An 8,514-nucleotide genomic window follows, 5' to 3' on the forward strand; every position below is an offset into this window, starting at 1 on the left:
CATGCACAAAGGATGGATTCCACCCCCCCTCCCCCACCTCTGTTGCAAATGGAAATAAAGGTGTTCAGAACCACAAAGAATAATCTAGACATCCAGACAATAACGCTGTTATTCTTCATGGAAAATGGAAATATTAAGGCACTGATGTGCATTGATTAATCTGTGGGACACTGCAGAAAACCTGTTTTCCCACACAAAGAACTGAAACAAAATGCCGAATCCATACTTGCTGAGCCACATGTATGGGAATGATAATAATTAAAAGATGAAGAGAAGAAAACACAATTCATAGAAGAACATAAACACAAAAGCACTATTAAAATTTCGGCAAGAACACACTCTTAATCTTTCAGGAATTCAAAATATTACATGCGTGCTTTGCATTAAAACTGCACATTTAAATGTCATTTTAAAACAGGTGAAAGTTTATTTGCATCTATTTGATTATCTCATAGCAGCAACGCATTGTGCAGTACTTTTGTACAAAAGCAAAAAAGTCTGGAAATTCTGGAAGGATTTTTAACTCAAGAACCCCTGCGAAATGACAAGAGGGGGAGTTTCTGTTACCTGTGTGTCCTGGCAACCCTGTGCAAATCTGTCATTGCCTTCTTCAAAAAAATGCTGTACATGTTATGCAATGCTGAAATATATACAGGTATAGGGTTTTGTGTAGCTGTGTTTGGTATGTTACAGCACACGCCCCTTTGCTGTCACTCAAAACCTTTATGGGTCCTCTACACCAGAAAAACAACAGTAAGGTGGTCAAAATTTTTTGAGCCGCACATAATAAAAAAAAAAAAAAGAAAGCACATTATCTAACCACTCAGCAGAGAGATAAATCACTGCGCCACAGGGCTGCCCAACCCTGTTCCTGGAGATCTTCTCACTCCAAACCAAACACACCTCTTTCAACAGCTAGAGATCTTGCTGGGCTGCTAATTAGTAGAATCAGGTCAATCAGCATCGAAATTAAAACCTACAGGATGGTAGATCTCTAGGAACAGAGTTAGGCAACTGTGTTGCGTAGACATTCATTCTGACATAGCAGCCAATAAATCAGGTGGTAACACGCACTGCAAGGTGCCAGGCTATCGGTTTTCATCAGTGGGACGTATACCTCTCTTCTTACTGGCGCTAGGTTCCCTGTAGTACACTATGCAGCCTCTAGGGTGTGAAAGAGTCACTGGTTTGCAAAGCGGTGTCTGCGTTTACCATATATGGGTGTGGGTGGCACAGCAGTGACTTGAGAGGCACATTCGCAAATTCCAAAATTGAGAAGAAGCAGTAAAAAAGAAAGCATAGAAATTTGTATGACTGGCCCTTCATAACAGCTATTTATCTCCTGTATATGATGCACGTCACTTGGCATGTCATAGAAATGTCACTTTCCGAATACTGTGCACCTGTATGGTATGTCAGTGGTGACAAGACACAGGTACATATAACACATACATATAACACAGCACACACTTATGAAGGACCATTTATAGAAACTGAAAGAGAGGAAAAAGATTTTAAGCCTCATTATAATGCTAAAACATTTATTGAGACTTTCTTTTATTGATCTGTTCTTCTCTTGTTTATATCCAGCAATATCCTCTTCTTGCATGAAAGAGGGGTGGGGGGCGGCGATTACCAGGAAATCAGCCAATAAATGAATACATAATGACTCCCCCACAAATGGGACTTATGGAGACAACGTAGGGTCCTGGTACACGCTCAGCCAGCCCCTGCACGCTCACACTCAGCCACTCAGAAAGGCTGAGGTCCGATCTGCAGAGGGATCCTAATAAATCAAAACAGGGGAAATGAACACCCGGCGCTCAGCTGATGTCACAAGTGGCCGGGACAGCTCAATTAAACGAACCCGAGGCGCGGAGGGGAGAGAGGAAGTGGCGGAGCCTGGCGGCTTCCCTCCGCGGGCCTGCTCGGCAGCACGTTTCCCACACACCGCTCTGCTCACCTCTGACCTCCGACCCCACGAAAAGGTTGTGCTTTGAGGGACCACACAGTAAGACTCTTAGGGGCCCCCTGGGGGCGCTGGGGGGAGGGTGATCCGGGGATCATCCTGACAGAAAGGAGGGGTGGGGGGTTTGGTGAGTACATTCAAACTTGGGGGGGTGCTGGGGGAGGGAGCCATTTAATACGAGAGGGCCCGGTGCTTGCCAATGCAGGCCTGACTAATTTGGTACCTGGGGGTTTCGTTAAGAGGGATGAAAATAGACAGGGCACTCCTAAGTGTTGACATGTGTCCCAGAATCCCTTTCTCTGTGTGGGCGAGTAGGACCAATAGCACACTATGCGTGTGTGAGTCCGTATGTGTGTCTACTTACGTGACTGTTATATGCAGTCAACATTAAGACAAAAATCACATATGATATTATATTATGGAGGAATTAATTAGCAAGACAAATGCATTGACAAACTTGCCACCCAAAACAATAAATGGCAAGACACATAAACCAAAAGAGAAGCACATATAAATGGAATAGTATTACTTGGGAGAGGTGTGGTTACCTCCTGATATGACAAGGTGAGAAGGGGTGGAGCCTAAACAGAATGGAGTGTCTTGGTTGTCTTTATCACCGGCCATATAACGCTCTCACAGAGGTCTCTCTGGGCCATCACTGCACCCCAATAAAGCTGCCAGCTTTTTCTCCTCTCTCCCAAGGCAGGAAGCTCCCATGAGCTACTAGGCATTTCTTTATAACGCTGTTGCCTAAAGAGTCCTGAGAAAATGTCTATATCCTGATAAACGCTAATGCGTTCAGTCGACCAGGAATGAACGTGGTGCTTCGCATCGTATGGTACCAACTCTCTAACGCCACAAAGCAACAGCCAAACACAACAACCGTAAAACTAGCAACATAGCAACAGCTTATCTTCAGAAGTTTAGCATAATACCCTGCCCCCCACCCCCACTCCCTCCACTCTCTCTTCCCACCACCCAAAGAAAATCTGACTCCAGCATTCCTTCAAAGATAAACTGATGTGGGGGCAAAATGGTGGATATGCATGCACACACAGACACAGGCAACCATATGCATGCACACACAGACACAGACACACACACCAAAACACAGAAACCGACGCGAAAACGCACAGACACAGACACACAGAATCACACACACAGACTGCGGGTTGTGGGAATGCACAGGTAATGTGCAGGTAGTGGGAAGGCACAGCTCACGCTGGCCAGAACAATGAGCGCTCTGTGTGGGGGAAGGAGCCCAGGGGAGATGGGCTCACCTCTGCGACTAAGCAGCCCTCCGAGAGCCTCCAGGCAAAACTGTGATTGGTACAGGAAGTGAAAACAGACACACAGGAAGTGTGTGGGATAGTGTGCGTAAGCGAGAGGGAGAGTGTGTGAGGAGGCTAAACGACGCTGCTGCTAACTGCTGTGAGGCTGAGAATGGAAAATAATGAAAACTCTGATCCTAGCCAACTGTAACATAGCACAAAAATTAACTGTAACTCCCAGGGATCTGTGGGTATTTGTAGGCTTTGTGGTAAAAGATTTAATTTCCTTGCTATAGCAAATCTTTCAGATGAGGTTTCTCTTTCTCCCTTGCTTGTTTAATTACACAAGATGCTGAATTGAAAATGACAAGCTTTAATAATAAAAACATATTTTATGTGGAAAACATGGGAGAGGCATAAGTAATAAAGTTTTAGATTAAAAACAGGGGATTAGCGGGTGTTGTATGATGCATCTTATTTAGGATGTTTTTAATTTATTAAAAAAGAATTGTTTTTGTTCCTTTACCATTTTAAGCAATGGATTTATTTTTTCATCATTTATTACATATTTAAAAATATATACAGTTGCAAGAAAAAGTTTGTGAACCCTTTGGAATTACCTGGATTTCTGCATTCGTTACTTACCCAGGCCTTTAGTCAGAGATGCTTTTTAGTCTTTCCAGGGTTATGAATCAACAATTCTTCTTTTTAGGTCCTCTGAAAATAATTTTTTTTTCAGGGCATGGTACACATGAACAGATGTTTCTTGTGAAGAGCAGACTGTCAGTAACCAAACCTTTTGTGCTTTTTTTATAGGGCAAGGCACCTCCAACCCACACCTCCAATTTAATCTCATTGATTGGAACACCTGACTCCAATTAACTTTTGGAGAAGTCATTAGCCTTGCAGTTTACCCATTTTTTTTCCAACCTAGACTGTCTATGGTGACCCGCATTGTCTAAATAAAAATTTTCTTATATTCTGTGCTTTAATGCAGTTAAACGCATATGGCTGAATGAGTAATTGGACTCAATTAAGGCAGCATTAATTGGTTGGAATGAAAACCTGCATACACACGGCCCTCCATGGCACGAGTTTGACACCACTGCTTTAAGCAGTTTGTGTTCATCTAATATTGTGACTCAGATGATGATCAGACCACATGTATTGTGTAATTAATACAGAACACCAGGTAATTCCAAAGGGCTCACAAAGTTTTTTCTTGCAACTGTATTTTTGTCAGCGGTGTACTGTTAAAAAAAATGCAAATATGTAAATTCAATCAAAAAATAAGCAAAATAAGTAAATAAAAAATAATTTAAAATGAATTAAACAATCAAAAATGGATACAAACCCAAAACTTCACACTTAACTAACAGCAATCGAGAATGATATTTTTTCCTTGCTTTACTGCTATCGACTTCAGTTTCTTCACCCTTTGAGTGTAAATCTGCCCACAAATGGTTGTCAACTCAGTTAACAATATCCCCAAGCTAAACAAGCTTCCAGTGCCACTCCCTCGATTGTCCTGGCCTGAGAGTCCCTGTAGGCCCCCAGTTTGCAGTGACAGCTTGCTGCTGGTGCCTACATTTTTTATTCTGTTTTCATCCTAGACCAGCAATACCCCACCCCCATACCTGTCCACTCACCTGCTAAGATCAGTTAAGTGTAATGCCAAAAAAAGAGGAAAAAACAAAAAGACAAAAAATGAAAACAACAGTAACAACAAAATCTTTTAAACTAAGGGACAACAGAGTTTTAAAAGTTTACAAGATGCACGCATTTTAATCAAAAACTGTAATTTTGAAATCACATATACCAAATTGAGAAAACAAAATGTGGTTAGGAAAAAAACAAAAAAGTGAAAAAAATTTCTGTTGGTCATTTGGCCAGTGCAGAAAACAAATCTCCATGGCGATCAGGTAGTCTGCAGCGGTCAGGGTCGTGTGCAGCAGATGTCGGGGTGAAATCTGAGAGGTCCCCTGTTTGTCTTCAGCGAAAAAGATCGGTGTCACCATCATGTCACCAACATTACCTCATGTAGCATAATTGTAACATGATGTTTTGATGGACTGACCCCTTTGGTTTTCTCCCCCGCACTCTCAACGCACACACACACACACACACACACACACACACTGTTCTGTGGTTCCTGGTACACGCTCACACATACAAGCACGGGATCTCGTAGGCGCGCAACGCAAACATACTTCTTTCATGGGATTAGCAGAAAGGGATCGGGTTACACGTGATCGTGCAGAAGGAGAGGTTCTTTTTCACAACAGGCCTTCACCCAGAGAACAAAGGCCATTCCATCTGGGACAGGGGAGGAAGAAAGAAATGGAGAGAGACAGGAAGGACAAGGGAGAGGGGAAGAGAGTTTCAACTTGATTGGAACTGAGAGATGAGGTAATGGGCCAATAGACAAATGTATGTGTGTGTGTATGGGGGTGGGGGGGCCTAATTGAAGCCTCATTTCATCCCAGTACAAGGTTTAAAAAATCATGAGGAACACAGCAACATTACTCTGATCAAAGATGGACAGCATCACTTACCTCCTTTTGAGTTGCAATAGCCGTCTAAAGTCTGATTGAGGCAATCAGTCGATTGTGTTGAACCTGTTTTGTAAAAGTCACGCTCACTTTATAAAAGTTTTATGGCAAAGGCCCGAAGCTGTACTATGCTGTCGTGACTGGTTATGACAGGTGCTATGTCATGCTTATGACAGCATCATGCCAATGCATTGTGCATAGACAGAATATGCATGCAGTAAGATTTATGGTATTAGTTTCAAACAGTGTTGCAAGTCATCTAGACTGGATTACAGTGTATGTGTGTGTCTGCGTGTTTGTGTGTCTGTGTGTGTTTGTGTGTGTTTGTGAGTGTGTGTTTGTGTGCGTGTGTGTGTGTCTGTGATGTTTGTGAGTGTGTGTTTGTGTGCGTGTGTGTGTGTCTGTGTGCGTGTGTGTGTTTGTGAGTGTGTGTGTGTGTCTGTGTGTCTGCGTGTGTTTGTGTGTGTTTGTGAGTGTGTGTTGCTGCTGCAGCATCATGCCATGCTGTGCTGAGAATCGCAGTGATGTTAGGTTTTAGTTTGTGAGTGGTTCTGTGTGTCGTGTTGTGTGTGTTGAGGGTTTGTTTTGTGTGTCTGTGTGTGTTTGTGTGTGTTTGTGAGTGTGTGTTTGTGTGCGTGTGTGTGTGTCTGTGTGCGTGTGTGTGTATGCGTGCATGTGCCCGTGTATGTGCATCAATCTAATCCTCTTCAGAGGAAGACATACTGAGGGACGCTGATTGTGTCTAATCAGTGCTTTAGATCGACAGCGGCAGTTATGAATTCCACAGACGTTAGTGTCTCTGCGCCGTGAGGTCTGGCCCCTGGATGCCCTCTCCCGCGTCGCCCCCCTACGGGGAGGGCAGGTGTGTAGGTGTGACACCTTCACGCTCCTCCACAGCGCGTCGTCCCTCCTGACCCCCACGGCCCCCACGGCCCCCTCTTCTCCCAGCTTCACACCTCTCGCTCCGCCCCACGCGCTCGTTTGCACCATCTGTCCGGGGCGGGTAGAGCACATTCCTCTGTCCTGGGACAGTGCTTTAAACTGTGGGGTTCACCTCCCCCCCACCCCCCAGCCTGGGACGGGAGGCCCGGTGGGTACGCTGGCTGTCCTTCCAGTGCAGCTCCCTCCTCATTAGGGATGATGAATCTTTTAACCCAGCACTGATCTGGACTATTAGGGGTGATGTAGCTTTTAACCCAGCACTGATCTGGACTATTAGGGGTGATGTAGCTTTTAACCCAACACTGATCATGATTATTAGGGGTGATGTAGCTTTTAACCCAACACTGATCATGATTATTAGGGGTGATGTGCTTTAACCAGCATGATCTGATATTAGGTGATGTAGCTTTTAACCCAACACTGATCATGATTATTAGGGGTGATGTAGCTTTTAACCCAACACTGATCATGATTATTAGGGGTGATGTAGCTTTTAACCCAGCACTGATCTGGACTATTAGGGGTGATGTAGCTTTTAACCCAACACTGATCATGATTATTAGGGGTGATGTAGCTTTTAACCCAGCAATGATCTGGAAGTGCGGGAGGATGGATGTTTGACTGGAGGATTCCAGGAAGCGGGGAAGCCGAGGGGGAGGCCTGGAGCATGGCACAGGAGCGCGGCCCGGGTCAGCGATGGGGATTAAAGTCACGGGGGGGGGGGGGGGGGGGCCCTGGAGCCTGGCTGAGACAGGCACAGCGGAGGCCAGCCGTCACACCCCAGCACTCCACAGAGGGGATTACATAACCCCGCCCCCCCCCCCCACCCCCCACCCCCCCACGTCCCCCCCCCAGGCCTTATCTCCGTGAGGCCCCCCAATAAAGCACGCCGGCCTGAGAGCCATCGAAACCGCAGGTGGAATCAGGGCATTCCAAAGTCCTGCACCCGGCACTGCCCCGCTCAGCCTGTAAAGGATCATGGGCCGGCTCTGCTCCAGGCAACAGCAGATTTAGAGCTTTCACAGCAACGCAGAGATATGGCTCCGGTCAACAGGTGTGTGTTGTTTTTGTTTTTCTTTCGTTTTTGTTTTTTTTTGAAAAATCGGGATGGGAATAAATCACCCGATTAGCTGAACACCCAGTTGAAAAACCTAAAGAAAAAAAAAACAAACAAATATAAAAAAGCAGCTGTTTAAGCAGGCCAGACGATGGTGGGTTTGGGAGGTTTGGACTGCTGAACAGATTTCGATGGGGCTGAGATGTGCCCCTTGTGGAATTTTCTTATTTTCTGTGCATGTGTTACAACTCTGGTATGAGCCCTTCATCTACTGTGGAATCAGGATCTTACTCCTGATGGGAAGAGAGAGAGAGAGAGAGGGAAAGAAAGAAAAAGAGAGAGAGAGAGGGAGGGAGAGAGAGAGAGAGAGAGACAAACAGACAGAGAGAGGCAGAGAGAGAGAGAGAGAGAGAGACAGACAGACAGAGGGAGAGAGAGAGAGAGAGAGAGGAAGAAGACTGGAGCAGAAAGGGAGACGCTGTAAGTTGCATCCTTCACCAGTCTTTCTGTCTCCCTGGATGATGTCACTTCACAACCTATAGCCGCGGGCCTCCCCCCCCCCAAAAAAAAAATCCCACTGGAGCCACAACACAACTGCACATACCTGACGCTCATACCTGTCCCGGCTGGGAGGGGCAAAAAAGGCTCTTTAATGCTTCTAATCTCACGGTGCTGACACCAAGCCTCCTCCATTCTCTGATTCACACATCAAATCCTGCTAAA

At 45.3% G+C, this 8,514-nt stretch overlaps 1 long non-coding RNA gene across 1 annotated transcript; it reads right to left on the reverse strand.

Moving 5' to 3' along the window:
• Positions 1–322: 322 nt before the first annotated feature.
• LOC135236884 (uncharacterized) lies at positions 323–4,175 on the reverse strand. Its single transcript, XR_010324695.1, has 3 exons — positions 3,886–4,175; positions 1,868–2,068; positions 323–1,786 (listed from the first exon to the last, which is right to left on the reverse strand). It is a non-coding gene; the product is annotated as an uncharacterized LOC135236884 (long non-coding RNA).
• Between the last annotated feature and the right edge of the window lie 4,339 nt (positions 4,176–8,514).

This window comes from Anguilla rostrata, chromosome 12 (assembly GCF_018555375.3).
Source record: "Anguilla rostrata isolate EN2019 chromosome 12, ASM1855537v3, whole genome shotgun sequence".
Classification (NCBI taxonomy): domain Eukaryota; kingdom Metazoa; phylum Chordata; class Actinopteri; order Anguilliformes; family Anguillidae; genus Anguilla; species Anguilla rostrata.